Source organism: Tripterygium wilfordii, chromosome 9, assembly GCF_013401445.1.
Source record: "Tripterygium wilfordii isolate XIE 37 chromosome 9, ASM1340144v1, whole genome shotgun sequence".
Classification (NCBI taxonomy): domain Eukaryota; kingdom Viridiplantae; phylum Streptophyta; class Magnoliopsida; order Celastrales; family Celastraceae; genus Tripterygium; species Tripterygium wilfordii.
The window spans coordinates 9,644,278-9,662,048 of record NC_052240.1 but is presented as its reverse complement, the minus strand read 5'-3'; the positions used below and the strand labels follow the sequence as shown (position 1 = coordinate 9,662,048).

General features: G+C 38.1%; 2 long non-coding RNA genes across 2 annotated transcripts; one reads left to right on the top strand and one right to left on the bottom strand.

The window, feature by feature from the left end:
* Window positions 1–324: 324 nt before the first annotated feature.
* Window positions 325–2,073, top strand: LOC120004784. Its single transcript, XR_005469643.1, has 3 exons — window positions 325–627; window positions 930–1,057; window positions 1,139–2,073. It is a non-coding gene; the product is annotated as an uncharacterized LOC120004784 (long non-coding RNA).
* Window positions 2,074–11,174: 9,101 nt separating this feature from the next.
* On the bottom strand, window positions 11,175–15,292 carry LOC120004820. The gene is made up of 3 exons (XR_005469648.1): window positions 15,116–15,292; window positions 14,935–15,009; window positions 11,175–11,577 (listed from the first exon to the last, which is right to left on the bottom strand). It is a non-coding gene; the product is annotated as an uncharacterized LOC120004820 (long non-coding RNA).
* Window positions 15,293–17,771: the final 2,479 nt, after the last annotated feature.

The following is a 17,771-nucleotide window of genomic DNA, read 5'->3' as shown; positions in this document are numbered from 1 at the left end:
ACATTGTAAAGGAACGATGTGTCGTTTGACTGCATCGTCCCTTTAACCCATGGCTTTGAAGTAGCGCCACACGTTCCATAGGAAATTGTCAGCTCCCAAGTGTGTTCCGCAGTCACATTCCGAAATAAGACTTGGGCTTCGACATATCAACCTTCACAAATTAGCTAGCACAAAGCGACAAATGTTGAGCTCCCTTCAAGTTTGGTTATGTGGTTGGTTACAACCTCAGTTTGTCTGCAAACGCATCATCCCCTTAAGGTTGTAGCATCTCTCCACGAAGCTTGTCAGAGCCTTCCTTCAGCTTCTTGATGTGTTCCTCCCCGATCTCAACCTAGCTAATCATTGCAACGTTGGATAGCGAAGTTCGAAGTTTCCTTCTGTTGAATGTTGAGAGAATATCTAATGTCTCGCTTGGCAGAGCTACGAGAGGAGAGAATGTCCCTAATACCATGACCCTAATAGAAACTGCTCAAGCTCAAAGAACATCAAATCCGCTGACCTTGATGCCAGTCTGGTTCAAGGACACAAACAGCTCAGTTCGTTAGACGCTGAATTCTCAATACTTTCAGAGGAAAAAGAGAAACTGGAGGTTGAGATCCAGCCTTTGATTTCCATCCTCCCTTCTAGGTGTGTAATGTCGAACATTAATCCACTTGGGTAGTTGTGATCAACTCTCCAGAATATTCCTAAGGAATATCTACAGACTATTCCCTTCCGAATTATTCTATAGAAAATCTACATGATATTCCTCTTACAAGAATAACTACAAAATATTCAAAAATACTCTATAAGGCTATACATAGTTTTAGAATCTGATAGACACTTGGTAAAGTAGTATAAGAATAAAAGAAGCGGACATGTGTCAGTGCTTGAGTGATTTCTGTGTTGTGTCTCTATTGGTTATCTTTTCTGTTTTGTGTTACTTATAGGTGCAGGCTACAGAGGTGAAATGCATCTTGGTTATTGTTGGTTTTCTCTGCAAAGAGGGTGGGAGATCCTAGTCCCTCAAAGACTAGGGTCTATCTTTCTTTCTGTCATATCTCGCTTATTTCTAGTTGTAAGAGATCGTTCTCTGAATCAGTAATATCATCAAGAGTATTTTAATATATTATGTGTCTATCATTGGTATCGGAGTCAGGTTATCCTTGGCAAGGTCAAGACAAGCATGGCGGAGCCTACTGACTCCTTCGCGACGAAAATGGTAGATATGAAGGTGGAGTTCGCATTGGTGAAAGATCTGATGATGGAGCTGAGAGATTTGGTGTGACTGAAGTACGGTGGACAAGGTAGTTTATGTCAAAAAGAGGTGCAGGTTGAGGTCTGTATGGTGAGTTCTGTTGTTCCCGCAACTCTTGGTGGTGCCATGGAGATGGAGTAGGAGGAAGAAGAAACAAAGAAGCTTCTGAAAAAAGTAAGGGTTAGAGGTGAGAATTGGGCCACATCTTTTGGGCTTGTTAAGTTGATTGCGCCATATGTACTGGAAAGGCTTAGAGAAAATTCTATTTTGGTCACCAATTCTCTTATTAGGCCTAATGACTCCTTTGGGCCTGCTAAAAGAAAAGGACCTGGAGCTTTACAACCCACTTTTTTGTCACCAAACTTGACCCATCACTTGGAGGATATCAATTTGACCTTAGAACATGCACAACAACTAGAGATGCAATGTGAGTTCACTGAAAATTTTGGGCGGATGTCAGATCAGAAATCTGTTGGTTGGGAATTGGTTATGAAGAAAGTAGGAATTGACTTATTGTGTTTTTCTTGTATACAACCTTGAGGACAAGGTTGATGTTTTCTAGATAGGTATTGATATATATGTTATTACTTATTACTTGTATTAGTGGATGATATTTTTGTCATTTTAATGACTTTTAGGGTTAAGTATGAGATCAATCAAGAGAGGTAGCAGTCTTTTTGGTAAGAAAAAAAATTAAGGAGAGACTACCCTCTCGAATGGTAGAACCTGGGAGGCCGATCAAAGTCGAATTGATCATCATTGCCATCTCATATTCATTAGGGTTGTAATTCTCCTATTTTTAGTGTGACTCTATCAATGATATCGGAGCCAGGTTATTGCTGGGTTTCTCTACAAAGAGTGTGGGAGGTTGTAGTCCCTTGAAGACTAGGATTTATCTTTCTTTTCTTCATATTTCCCTTATTTCCAAGTGTAAGATATCGTTATCTGAATTAGTAATATCGCCAATAGTATTTGAATACATCTCTATTTCCATCTTGTTTCTATTAAATATATTATGTGTCTATCATTGGTATCAGAGCGGTCTATCCTCGGTATGGTTAAGATCAGAATAGAAGAGCGTAAAGAATCATGGAAGAAGGACATGATCAATATGAAAGTATGTGCGCATTGGTGAAGGAGAGGTTGGTAGAGATGATGAAGTGGATGTGAAGACAATGTAAGGGAAGAAGTGATGCACAGAAGGTGCCTATGGCTGGTGAAGGTAATTCCAAAAGACAGGAGAGCGAACCTTTGATATGACCTGCATCTCATTTTGTTGTATGGAGATGACGCAACTGGAAGAAGAAGAAACCCAGGTTCTGGAAGAAGTTGTAGCTGAAAGCTGAAACTGGGTCATATCTCTTGGGCCAATTGATATGGATTTAATTGCAAGTGCACAAATCGCACAAGTAATAAAGAGGTGAGTAAATTATCGTTTCCACTAGGGATGTGTTGGCAATAGAAATCAATGTCAAACTAGTAACAACTATGCAAATTGGGGAAAGGTCTTGCGGTTTGTTTTGATTTTTAACTAAACTAATTAAAAGAACAAAGACAAATCAAACACAAGTGTGAAATCAAGGATGGAAAGCACTAGGGTACTTAATGTCACCTCATCTATCCAATCCAATTCCCTTGTCCATTGGTCCATTAATCCCTAATTCCTCTCTCTATAATGGCAATCGATTTTCCAACCTATTCAATGTTCTATTCCTAGATACATCAAACGTATTTTCAATATAAATCCCTGTTATTCCTAACAATCGGATTAATATATCAAAAACCCATTAAGAACTATGAAAATCATTTAACGATTGCATAAGTCACAAACTTATATTCCTATGGTTCATGCACCCTATGTCATCTATGGCTTGAGGCAAAACCCTAGATATCTCCTTCTGGTCTCAATCTAGGCAGCAAATCAATTGAATGATGGCCAAACATTCAAAAGCATTAATCACACCCATAGACAATCAATAGAGAGAGAGAAATCAAGAAATAAGGAAACCAAGTTTATTGAATCTTCAAGGTTTGGTTACATTAAGACCCTAGTAAGAAATCTAGCCACTCATGGAAGCAAAATACATCATTAAATAAAGGAAATCAACCATAGAAACTAGGATAGAAAAGGAGAGAGAAAACCCCCTTATAGACCCTCTTCTTCTCCAAGCTCCAATGGTGGCCTCCAAGCTCTCCAATGGTGGTAGAATGAAATCCAGCTCCAAGAAGTCCCCCAAAACCCTATTTTATACCCTTTTATACTTCCCCAAACTCTTATGTCGTTTCCAAAACAAGTTGGGGTCGTTTTGGCTTAAAAACAGGTGAATTCGAAACATTTTCGTGAAACTGCGCGTGTTGTGAATAGTACCTCCGATCGATCAGGAATATTTCCGATTGATCGGGAATACAATATGCCTCATGGAGTTTTTTAGTGTTTTGGCAGGTCCGATCGATCGGGAATGGCTCTGATCGATCGAAAATCAGTTCTGGACTCCAAATCTTCATTTTTCACTCTTTTTCACCCTTTCTTGCCTTGGCACCTACAATATGCAAATATACTTTTCTTAGGCAATATCAACTCTTAATCAACTCAAAATGGGATGAACTCATGTGTAAAGGATGTGCAAATGTATGTATATATTTGACACATCAAACACCCCCACACTTTACCTTTGCTCGTCCTCGAGCAAATTTAGAATGAATGAAGAAGGGAAAGAGTATTTTCCGTTAAGCTCAAATGAAAAATAAAACAACTAAGATCTACTCTAAATAAGCAACTAATCTATGCCACTTTCGTAGGGCTCACGATGACACTTAGCATGTGTCACAAGCCTTTAAACCCCTAGGTGCCCCTAGTAGGAGGAGTTGTGTCTCCTGAGGGTTTACCAGAATGATACCCACAAACATTAAACAACTTCAATGCCAAAATTCATGCCATCAACAAGAGTATAAAATGAACTCACAATTGCAACCCTATCCATACTAACAAACCAAGCATTAGGGCATTCAAATCAATAAAAGCATTTCTTCAAGAATCTTATCTCATCCACTTTGCTTATAAATTCAAGAAATGATGCACATAATGGATTTCACTTCATATTTGGCTTCAAAGTGACATAAACAATGACCATGAAGTCTTCCAAGAACAATAAGAATCAAAAAGCAAATACAATGAGCATTTATTCAAACTTCATTCTTATTCACATTTTTTTTCTTTCCTTTTTCTTCTCAAAGGTGACTTGGGCAATGTTTAACCTCCTTAAGCTTTCTAAATGACTCATGTAACGAGCTTTTGACCAATGACTCCCAATCCAGTTGGCTTAGGGCACTAGGTGTTAAGACACCCCAATGATTACCCGAGTCAAAAAGGCTACGAGGTTAAACTAATCACCAAGGTACTCTAACATTCATTTCCTACCTTTTTACGCGAAACTCATTGCTTGCTAGGCAAGAGGTCCGGTTACTCAGCAGAAAACTTATGAAAGAAACCATTTATTCATAAACACAATTTTTTTTTCTCTTTTCTATTCTTTTCTTTTCTATATTTTTTTTCTTTTTCATTGCTCAAGTAGTGCTACTTAGAATCAAATTGATCTCAGACAACCACAAATTCCAAAGTCAAGTCATATTTCATACCCCACAATCAAGTGTTCCATATTCACAAAAGCACAATGGACAAAACAATTGTCAAGATAGGAAAACTCAATTGGAAAAATGTCCATAGCAAGATCCATCAATGCTTCAAAGATCACAAAATTCATCCAAATACACTCAAGAGTGACATGGCATAAGGCATTTGAAGTCAAAAATTTTATTTTATTTTTACAAAAACTAGAAACCTAAATTCCCACCCCCACACTTAAAATATGCAATGTCCTCAATGCATGGAATAGATGAAAATATAAATAAAAAGATAGAGATAGAATAATAAAACCTGGGTTGCCTCCCCAAAGCACTTGGTTTAAAGTTTTCAGCCCGACTTCCCTTTGTGAATTCAACCGGGATTCTTGAGGGTTGTGGTGTAGACTCCCCTTGATGGCTTCTTGAGATTGACATTTGATTGCTTAGGTGCCATGCAAGGAGCATAAGCTTTCATCACCACCATTTCCTTAGGATAGGCATTTTTCTTCATTTTCTTGGTATTCCTCTTCTTCTTTTTCTTGCTTTTCTTTTTCTTCTCCTTGGGATCTTCAACTTGAGACTTTTGAACTTTAATTTCAGCTTGGGAGGCTACCTTGAGAACTTCATGCTCAACCTTGGCATTTTTGCCTAGAAGAACTTCCACCGGAATATATGGAGCTTTTTTCTCAAGAGTGTCAGGGATGACCATGCCAATATGCTTCACTTGGAGGCATTGTTGAGAAACCTCCTCTTGACTTGTATTGCCAAATACTTTAAAAGTGATTTGATCACCTCCCGCACCTCTCAAAGTAAGCTTCCCTTTTTCAACATCTATCAAAGCTCTCCCGGTGCTCAAGAATGGCCTTCCCAAGATTATGGGAGTAGTAAGGTTGACCTCCATATCCAAAATAAGAAAATCAACCGGGAACATGAGCTCACCCACCTTTACTAATACATCCTCCACTATGCCAAAAGGGTACTTTATAGATCTATCCGCCATTTGAAAGGACACCGTAGTTGGACTAATCTCTTTCACGCCTATTTGCTTAGCAACCGACAATGGCATCAAATTTATGCTAGCACCAAGATCACACAAAGATCTCTCAATCAAGGTGTTACCTATAGTACACGGGATTGTGAAACTTCCCGGATCATCTTACTTAATTGGGAGCTTCCTTTGCACAATGGCACTACACTCTTCAGTTAATTGTATCTTTTCATGCTCCTTCAATCTCCGCTTCTTGGATAAGATCTCCTTCATAAACTTGGCATAGCAAGGAATTTGCTCTAAAGCTTCGGCAAAGGGGATGTTCACTTGAAGCTTCTTGAATACCTCCAAAAATTTAGAGAATTGATCATCATTCTTCTTGTTGCTTTTTAACCTATGAGGAAATGGAATTGGAGGCACATAAGCTTGACTGGAGGTGCAGGGAGAGAACTATCGGGCCAATCGGGCTCAATTGCATAGCGTGGCTGCACATCTTTCACTTTCACAGGAGCTGGAACAGGCCGATCAATTGGTTGGGGCTCCGATCGATCAGAATTAGCCTCGGGTGAAATTTCATCAAAGAGGCCGGATCGATCGGGAACCCCCTCCGATCGATCAAAAATTGTCTCTGGACATTTTTCAGCTTCGTTCTCCCCTGTTTTCCTGCACTTCTCCTCCTCTTGTAAAATTTTCGCCTTTTCGACATCAAGATCAGTAGCATTTTGAACTACCTTACCAGTCCGAAGAGTGATTGCCATGCATTGCTCTTTGTCCTTCCCTTTTGGATTCAATTGCGGTTGGCTTGGCAATGAACCTCTTTCTCTAAATGACAAATTGTTAGCTATTTACCCCAATTGTACCTCAAGATTCCGAATGGAAGCTCCATAATTTTGCATCAAATTTGCTTGAGCTTGTAGAGTGGCATTGGTTTTGCTCATGTATTGCTCCGTCCTTGTCATAAATTGGGAGGTATGAGTTGTAAGTGTATCTAGGCCTACGACTCGCTTTGAAAACATCTCATCAATATCCCTCTTCTTCTCTTCGGGCTGCACTAGATGTTGAGGATTTTGCACATTTTGAGTATTGCTCCAAGAGAAGTTGGGGTGATTCCTAAATCCCGGATTGTAGAAGTTGGAATAAGGATCATTGCGGGGTTGATTGAAGTTGCCTCCACTAATGGCATTCACTTGCTCACTAGAGTTAGAGGAAGAAGCAATAAGGCACTCCCCCGTAGGATGATGTCCATAACAATAAGCACAAGACATATGAGAATGTGTGTTTTGCATAGCATGTACCCCTTGAGCTTGATTTAGCGTCAATGCATCAATCTTCTTTGCCATAATAGCCAAGGTAGACATAACTTCATCATCTCTACAACTTCCCCCTTGCATTGGATTCCCCCTTATCGAGGACCAAGAGTTAGTGGTCTTGGCCACTTTTATCAAGTAACTCCCGAGTCTCCTCTTGATTTTTGGTCATAAAAGAACCTCCCGCAGCCGCATCGATAGTCTCCTTAGTATGCATGCACAACCCATTATAGAAAGCTTGGTACACCACCCATTCCGGAAGACCATGATTTGGGCAACTTCGAATAATTCCTTTACAGCGCTCCCAAGCCTCATAAAATGATTCAAGATCCTTTTGGGCAAAGGACATGATATCCACCCTAATTTGCACAGCTTTGCCCGGAGGAAAGAATTTCATCAAGAATCGTTCTGCCATCTCATCCCAAGTGGTGATAGAATTGGGAGGCAAGGACATCAACCACCCTTTAGCCTTGTCCCTCAAAGAAAATGGGAATAACCTCAACAAGATAGCATCTTTAGAAGCTCCGTTAATCCCAAAAGTAGTGCACACATGCAAGAAAGAGCGAAAATGGACATTGGGCTCTTCATTAGAAAGACCATAGAAAACCACCGAATTAGAGATAATGTTGATGATAGCCGGCTTGATCTCAAAATTAGTAGCATTGATAGGAGGATAGCGGATGCTTGAAGGATTTGTGTCCCAAGTAGGCTTAGCACAATCCTCAAGAGAGCGAGGATCAAATTGCCTAGGAGGGTTTTCAACCACATCATCACCATTTCTTCCATTAGCACCTCCACCATCACCATCATTCACATTTAAAGCTCCACCAAGATCACCAACATTCCCCCTTCCTTGATTGGCTCCCATGCCTTCCATTTGATTATTAATAAGCTCCCGTCTAAGATTGTGAAGAGTCATTTCAATCTCTAAATCAATAGCAATTAATTCCAGATTAATAGAACGTCTTCCCAAGCTCATACAAGAGAAATAATTTCTGCAAAAAAATAAAAACCAATTAACACAACTGAAAACCTAATTTGACACAAAAAAAACAATTACCTCAATCCCTGGCAACGGCGCCAAAAACTTGATATGGATTTAATTGCAAGCGCACAAATCGCACAAGTAATAAAGAGGTGAGTAAATTATCGTTTCCACTAGGGATGTGTTGGCAATAGAAATCAATGTCAAACTAGTAACAACTATGCAAATTGGGGAAAGGTCTTGCGGTTTATTTTGATTTTTAACTAAACTAATTAAAAAGAACAAAGACAAATCAAACACAAGTGTGAAATCAAGGATGGAAAGCACTAGGGTACTTAACGTCACCTCACCTATCCAATCCAATTCCCTTGGTCCCTTAATCCCTAATTCCTCTCTCTATAATGACAATCGATTTTCCAACCTATTCAATGTTCTATTCCTAGATACATCAAAGTATTTTCAATATAAATCTCTGTTATTCCTAACAATCGGATTAATATATCAAAAACCCATTAAAAACTATGAAAATCATTTAACGATTACATAAGTCACAAACCTAAATTCCTATGGTTCATGCACCCTATGTCATCTACGGCTTGAGGCAAAACCCTAGATATCTCCTTCCGGTCTCAATCTAGGCAGCAAATCAATTGAATGATGGCCAAACATTCAACAACATTAATCACACCCATAGACAATCAATAGAGAGAGAGAAATCAAGAACTAAGGAAACCACGTTTATTGAATCTTCAAGGTTTGGTTACATTAAGACCCTAGTAAGAAATCTAGCCCCTCATGGAAGCAAAATACATCATTAAACAACGGAAATCAACCATAGAAACTAGGATAGAAAAGGAGAGAGAAAATCCCCTTGTAGACCGTCTTCTTCTCCAAGCTCTAACGGTGGCCTCCAAGCTCTCCAATGGTGGTAGAATGAAATCCAGCTCCAAGAAGTCCCCCAAAACCCTATTTTATCCCCTTTTATAGTTCCTCAAACTCTTATGTCGTTTCCAAAACAAGTTGGGGTCGTTTTGGCTTAAAAACAGGTGAATTCAGAACTTTTTCGCGAAACTGCGCGTGCTGTGAATAGTACCTCCGATTGATCGAGAATATTTCCGATCGATTGGAAATACAATCTGCCTCCATAAGTTTTTTAGTGTTTTGGCAGGTCTGATCGATCGGGAATGGCTCCGATCGATCGAAAATCAGTTCTGGACTCCAAATCTTCATTTTGCACTATTTTCCTCCCTTTCTTGCCTTGGCACCTACAATATGCAAATATAGTTTTCTTAGGCAATATCAACTCTTAATCAACTCAAAATGGGATCAACTCATGTGTAAAGGATGTGCAAATGTATGTATATATTTGGCACATTACCAGTTGAGTCACATGGGCCTGATAAGCCAAAAGGCCTTGGAGAACTTTATCCTGATAAGCCAAAAAGCACTAGAGAACTTTCTCTGCAGACCTCCAACATGGGTTTCCTTACCCGACAGGGAGTCAATGGCAAGTTCATCCACTGGGCGAAGGTCGTTTATGGTCGTCCTATAGAGAAGCCAGCAGAGATGGGTGGTGCGAGGGGGAAGTGTGAGTTCCGACCAGAAAATTCTAGACATCTCACGGAGTCACGGAGGATATAATTTTTAGGGAAGTGCTAGTGTTCAAGTTGTTTGATGAAATGTCACACTCAACATGTATATTGCTTCTGGTGCATTATGGATCATCAATGGTTGCTTCTGTGAATGCTATGGGACATCTAGATAAGAAATGGGATCCAGGTATTAATCCAAACATAATTAACTCACTTGTCACACTCCACCTTGGTCATCCTTAAGCGTATCTCGGTACTATGTTCATATGTTGGGATTGTTATAAGCCATGTTATAGTTAACATCTTGGCTTCTAATAGTGTCAGATCTCCTTATTTCTTCACCGTGGATTCTTGCGTCATTTTCTTGAAACGATGTTAAATAGCCGTGGGACACTTTCAAATGAGTAATACTTACCATTCCATTATTCACACAAACCTTTCGATGACTTATCGACTACCCTGCTTGAGGAATTGTTTCATGAAAATGGAGACGAAAAGGTCGTTTGTTAGGCATGTTTGTTTCGACAATTTTGAGGACAAAATTGCTTTTGGAGGAGGTGGGATATAGAGGAATCAGTATATATAAAGAAACATACCAGTTAGATGCGTCAATAGTAGTGGTTGTGGTAATGAAAAATGGAGGTCTAAGTATATGAGCCCTTGTATTCATCAATTCTCTTCCTAGGGTTGTGCATTTCAAGAAGTATGTTTGTGAGGAAGTTGGCTCAGTAGTGATGCTAATAGCTTCCTCAAGTAAAATTCAAGCCATTATAAAACATAAACTTCAGATCCAAAATGGTTCTTTTGCATTCAATCATGTACAGGACCATATGAAAATTTACATGCAGGTTATTGGCCATGAAACTTTGGGTAGTGGCATTCTACTTGCACTTAAATGGTGCATTTTATGGCTCGTGCATTCCTTAACTATCCTTCATCATTGTGTGAGCGAGCATTTTCCATTTGAACGGAAGTATGCCTTTTTTCATGATATTTTTAAAGGCTACAACCTTGAGGACAAGATTGCTTTCGAGGGAGATGGAAAAAAGGTATATATTGTAATGGCATGTTAGCTTAATGGTGGAGCTCATGGGTTTCTTGAAGTTGTGAGTACTTGGTCTGATATATCCATGGTAAAGTAGTATAAGAATAAAAGAAGTGGACACGTGATAGTGCTTAAGTGGTCCATGTGTTGTGGCTCTATTGGTTATCTTTTCTAAATTGTGTTACTTATAGGTGCACGCTGTAGAGGTGAAAGACATCTTGGTTATTGTTGAGTTTATCTTTCTTTCTGTCATATTTCCCTTATTTCCAGTTGTATGAGATCGTTCTCTGAATCAGTAATATCACTAAGAATATTTGAATACATCTCTATTTCTATCTAGTTTCTATTAAATATATTTTATGTGTCACACCCCAATTCGCGGAGCGTGAAGAAAATGACAACACAAACGTGCACCTCATATGCTACATCACAACCCTTTATGATTTCACTCAAAATTTCAGCAACATCTCCCCATAAATTGGGGAACCCAACTTGTAAACAGAACACACAACAAGCCAAATAACATCTAACACCATCATAGTCATCCGACACACAATAGTCACGGGACACCACTCCAGGCCAACCAAACACAATCCACATCCAAAGCCTAAACAAAACTCCCCATAACAACAACGTATTCACACAACGGTGGCATGCAACCAACAAGTCATACATATACATCCATATATATATATATATATATATATATATATTCAGACACACACAGCAAAATAGTAATCTAGGCCACCACCATCACGCGCTCTCCTACTGATCCGTAGCTTGTGCACTAGATCCTTCTCACCTGTTGGGGAGAGAAAGTAGATAGGGTGAGCAGAAGGCTCAGTAGGGACAAAACAGTAGAGCACAAGTAAAGAATAATAAGGCTAAAATAGTAACAACGTGTAATCGATGCAACAATAAGCAATGCAATATAACAAATGCATCCGATCAACCCAACTAAACCTCCATATCCGCCTCCAATGACACCCAAGTCGGCTGATCAGATTCCCACCCTACTACGATTAGCCGATGAGAAGCCACTTGCGTTACCTCTCTTTCTAGCATCCAACCAATAGTAAGAAACGAACACCAATCATCCCATCAATGTCAATCTCAAACCACTAGAGAAAAGGTCGACACATATGTGGTTGCAACCACTTACTGTTGGCCCAATAGCGATATCTCAACCTGCCACGCCTAGCCTAGCATCGGATAACTAGCCAGCGTGCAGTAATAAATACCACTACGGGAATCCTATGGATTAGGACCATCACAAGACTCATATCCATCATCCACGCACATGCCCAAATAACATCCACCACCTAACATAAGCCCCAAGTCCATACTTGGAACGTATCATGCATATGTAACGGCCCGACCCGGAATGCGCTACTTTTGGTATCATCTTAATCAATCTACTAATTAATTCAATCATTAATCATCGAAAATTTCGACAGCACCTCCCCTAGTACGGAGAATGCCAACCTAGAGTCAATAAGCAGCAAATATCACAATTACATCCTCAGACCTAGGTCGGGCCTCAGGCCATCTAACAATTCATATCACAAATACATTCTCAAATCTAAGCAGGGCCTCAGGCCACCTAACAAATCATATCATCAATAAATTTTCAAATCTAGGCAGGGCGTCAGGCCACCTAACAATCACATATAAATTCTCCACACACAATAACATATATAATCAAACGACCAATGTAAAGAGCAATCTTGCATGCAAAATCAATCATCAGGACATGAAGCCCACAAACCCGATTCGGGAGTCCCAATCACATGGAGCACCCTCCCAACCGTCCATCCAACCATCTAATTAAGGTATCACACAACATGTCTCAATCGAGAAAACAAGTAAGACAAAATACTAATAACATAATCAAATTTTAGAACCGTTTAGTCCTATTACTCTCTAGGGGCCTATCCGTGTCACGCACGCTCCTCCCGATCAGTAACCCTGGTACCGGAACTAGACTCACATGCGAGGAGGGAATAAGGAAAAGAAAGGGTGAGCGAAAGGCTCAGTAGGGAATAATAAAGAATGAATGAATAATATATGGCTGAAATATTAAGGAAAAGCATAAATGCAACAATATGATAACTAACATCATGTACATCCAAAGCACAAGTAGATAACAACACTACACAAGATCCTAACTTGGCCTATCGGTATCTCTATACTTATCGGGACCCTGAATAGCCCAACGACATCACTGCATGGTGCCTCAAGTACATGTGAAATCCTAACTCGGCCCAATGGCGTTCCCATACTCATAGGAACCCTGAACAGCCCACCGACATTCCACATTTCACATCAATCAAACCTAAGAAATGTACGGGTCCATACCCAACATCTACTGTGCAACTACCATGCATGCTCAACATGGTTAAGTAATGAAATATACATATTATATGAATATATGATGCATGTTCAAGAATAATCCATCTCAATAAAAGACTGAACATGTAGGGTATACAATATAACTCAAGTCATACAATAAAGTAATCACAATGGGGTTATTCTCCCTTAGGGACAATTAAGGCGAGAACAAAATCATAATGAACATTGAGAAAAGATAAACGTTCTTAATAGGAGGACATATTCAAAGAAAATAGCAAAGGGGTAAAATTTCCCTACCTCGCATTCCAAAAATTAGCTATGTAAACCAATACTCAACCTTGAATTCTCCTGTCTCAATCAACCTATTATTCGGTAAGCCCATCGTCTAATCAATATACAACTTCAATTTCACATATCGCACACAAACTAGCCCAATAAATCAAGAAACCATTACCTTCTCTTACCCAAAACTTTCCAAGTTCTTGAACTTCACCTACTCAAGCTTGCTACTCCAATTAACAATAGAATCTAGAAATACGACCATAAATAAGTCTAAATCAACCTATTAAATCACTAATTTCATCTAATTTAAAGATTTTCCCCCAAATCTACAAAACCCATAAAACCCTAGAATCCCAAATCACCCAATCTCTAGATACTAGCTTTTAGGTTTAAGAAAACTTACCAAGGTTGTAGAGACAAGTAGAAGGAAGGGATTCAAGCTTACTTTAGGCCTCAAATGATGTAGGAACTCATGGATTTGAGTTTGGGTTCAAACCTTGAAAGATTAGAACAAAGAGAGAAATTTAGGAATATGTAATCTAGAGCGAGAATTCCTAATCCATCTTGAATCAACTTGAAAGAGGACAATCTTACCTTGGTTGATGATCTTAGATTGATGGAAGGGAGGAAATTTGAGAGAAAATGGGGTTTAGGGTTTGTTTAGGTCGGGTATTTAAGGAGAAATCACGAAATGAGTGTTTTTAAAACAATTCACGGGGCTGATTTTTAAAGAGGTATCCGGACACCCTGGATGGCTGTCCAGACACCTATGCCTATTTGGCAGATCTGCACCATTTTACTATGGCTGTCCGAACAGTTTTAACAAGCTGTTCGGACAGTTATACCTGCAAACCAAATTTTCAGTTTTTAAACTACTTGTATACTCCCAACTCCTTCGGTATTTATTTCTAATGGTTTTAAATATATATATACTCAACACATGTTGGCCCTACATAATTTCAAAAAGAAAAAAGAAGTTCGGGGTATTACAACATATATTATGCAATCTTTAAAAGAAACATGCCATAAGTGCAACAAAAATATATGTATATACAAACACACACATCAAGATGCATGAAGAGTCATACAAAGCTCGGTTTTTTACCAGCTTTCCAAGAGTCATTCTTTTGTACAATAGAATCACAACATGAGCAAAAATGATAGAAGAAATAGTGGTAAACTATCAAAGCTTGTTTCCCCTCCGAATAAATCAAGGCAAAAACCAAAGTTTACTATTCGAGCAATTCAGTGGCTTGAAAGTGTTTTGAAATAGAACGATAAGAAATCTCTACCTCGAAGTGAACTCGCAATTCTCACCAAGAAAGCAACGTCTACTCCACAATAATTCACTAATCTATTCAATAAAATAAACTCCACTAAATGTCCATACTCAACAATCTACCAATTTCCACAAAATCCATATACTACCTTAATTCTCTATGGTTAAACAATTAAAATCCTATCACAATATTATTTTTATCCCAACCCAACTGTAATTAGAACAATTTGAGTCAATAAACCTTACCTTGAAACTTGTTAGTGTCACCAAATCAAGAAAGCAAAGTCTCCTCTTGAATTGGTTCAAGGACCACACTTGAATCTAGTGATATAAGCAGATTAGAATCTAATTTTAAGTTATTGGAAAAATAAAATTCTCATTGAATCAAAATCCCCAAAACCCACAAACCCTAGAGCCAAGAATTTACCTTAATCATTCTCTTTTCTTGTAGAAAAGTTAAAGTATATGTGTGACTCCACCTAAGAAGGACCCTTGCCGAATGAAGCTTCTTCGGAAATTTGCCCGAATAGTGGCTGCCGATTATGGGTATGTGTTTGGAGAGAAAAAGGAAAGTCAATCTTTTATTCCTTTATGAAAAAAAAAGAATCGGGTGATGCCGACACCCTTCTCTTCTAATATTTTTTTTTTTAAATCTTTCTTTTCTTTTCCTTTTTCTTACTTTGACCCAAGATTATTTCACGATTTCTTTTAAGCCCATTTGATATTCCAATTTCATTCCACAATTTTTTATTCTTTTCACAACTAAATCTCATTTATTCATTTTATTTTTCTTTTTATTATTATCAATTTTTTTTCCTTCTTTTATAGAGATAGGGTATTACACTGTCTATCAGAATCCTACGTAATGAATGCTCTATGCCTTGCAAGCGCCAATTTGGCGTTCAATAAGCCTTAATTTGGTAGGCTGTGACACTAAGCCAAGCCACGCTGCCTTAGCCAAGTAATGATTGTTGGACGTGTAGTGGCGCATAGGTCAAGCCACGAATGCTGGCCATCCCACGCGTGGTTGCTGGATGCGCAGTGGTGCCTAGGCCAAGTCATGCCATGGCCAACGAACTTGCAATGGTGGCTAGTGTCACGAGCCGCCCAATCAAATGTTTAATGGCGCTTGTATGACAGAGCATTTCATAGGATTCTAGAACCCTATGAAGTCTTATAGAGTATTGTAGGATACTAGGAGAATATTTTGTAGATATTCCTTAGGAAGATTTTGGAGAGTTGATCTTAGCCATCCAATTGGATTAATCTCTACCATTGGATGAAGTTTGCGACGTAAATATAGAGCGTATTCCTCCATTCTTCGAGCATTATTGTATTCTTTTGATGTTGTTGCTAGTTCTTTTAGTTCAAGTGTTCAACCAGAGTGAAGGTTGAAGTCATATTTTCTGATATTCTGCACAAAATAAGTGGAATCAGATTAAGAATACCACGTAATTAAGATTTAAGAATACTAGTGTCCTTTCAAATTCAACATCATTATTCATCAGATTTTCACAGACAGTCACTGGGCAAGATTTCCACGCAATTAACTAATTATATATATATATATATATAATTTTTTGATTAAAATGTAATGAAAAGAGGAGATATGCCATAAAAGTAAAATCGAACAACCCATACTCAACCCTAGCTGTCAAAAGAGAAGAGATATGCCATAAAAATAAAATCGAACAACCAACACTCAAACATCTGCTAATGTTGTTTCACTGCTAATTAACAACTCAACACTTCCCCCCACCCTTCCAAGTTGTCAAAAGAGAAGATATATGCCATAAAAGTAAAAAGAGAAGAGAATAGATATACTCAACCCTGGCTCTGATGGAGGTGTAGTCCGCGTCTAGCTCAGTGGAGATCGAAGGCTTAGGCGTGTTGCTGCAGCGCTGCTTCTGCTGTGACTGATGGTGAAGCTTGAAGCGTTTGTTAGGGGGAGAGGTGGTGCGTTCGTGACCAACCCAAAGGGCAAAATAATTTGAATTCAGAATGTTGTGTTCGTGAATCGTGACCAACGCGGTTAATATCCATTGTAGTTTAAAGTGATAAAGGATGACAGATTTATAAGGTGTATTCACATAACTAAAAATTCTACTAATTCTACTAATATTTTCGGGAAAAGTTTTAAAATATCCATCGTAGTTTAAAATTGCTAGACTATTATTTAGAAAGTGATAAAGGATAATCATTTTATAAGGTGTATTCACATAACTAAAAATTCTACTAATTATTATCATATTTTTACATTAAAAACATGTGCTTTAATTATTTTCAAAACACTAAAAGAACTAAGACATTCAACTTTTTTTACAGATAATCATTTAATTATTTTTTTACTTATATATATAAATCTTGCTCTGTGTGTGTGTGTGTATATATATATATATATATATATACACGATCATATATAATTTCAATCATAAACACTATCTTATATACACGAACATATGATTCTCTTAACTTTGATTCTTACCTTGTTGCTCAAAACTTTGCAAGTATGAGTATACTACGTTCATGAATGACAGATTTGAGTTAAACTCTTCAATAAAATTACCCCACGGTGTACAAATTAGTTGGTTTAGATGGCATGTTAGAGAATTTAATACTAGAATATAGTTGAAACAGGTTAGTAATTATGTGTCAGTTACATTATATACTTACTCCAAGTCTTCCAAGACAATATCCAATCGTTTAGTAAAATTTTCATCCTTTAAACTCTGAATGATATCACCATATTCAATAATTTTGCCAATAACATCTGAAACAATAAACTCAATTAGATATGTCAACCGCAACTCCAATGATAGAAAATAAATTTAAAATGATAAATTGATCATAATTTCATACCAATTAATAATGTTTTATTCTTCTTTGAAATTATCTCAGCAAAAAAAAAAAAAAAAAAAAAAAAAAACAAAAAGGAAAGATTCATTTGGATTGTTCAACTTTATTGGTGCGGAAACATTAGTGATTGCCATAATATAAGATTCAACTTATACTTATGTCTTGTAGATATGAATTTCCCATTGTTGTAACCAACTATGAAATTGGTCACATATCATAGCCATAGC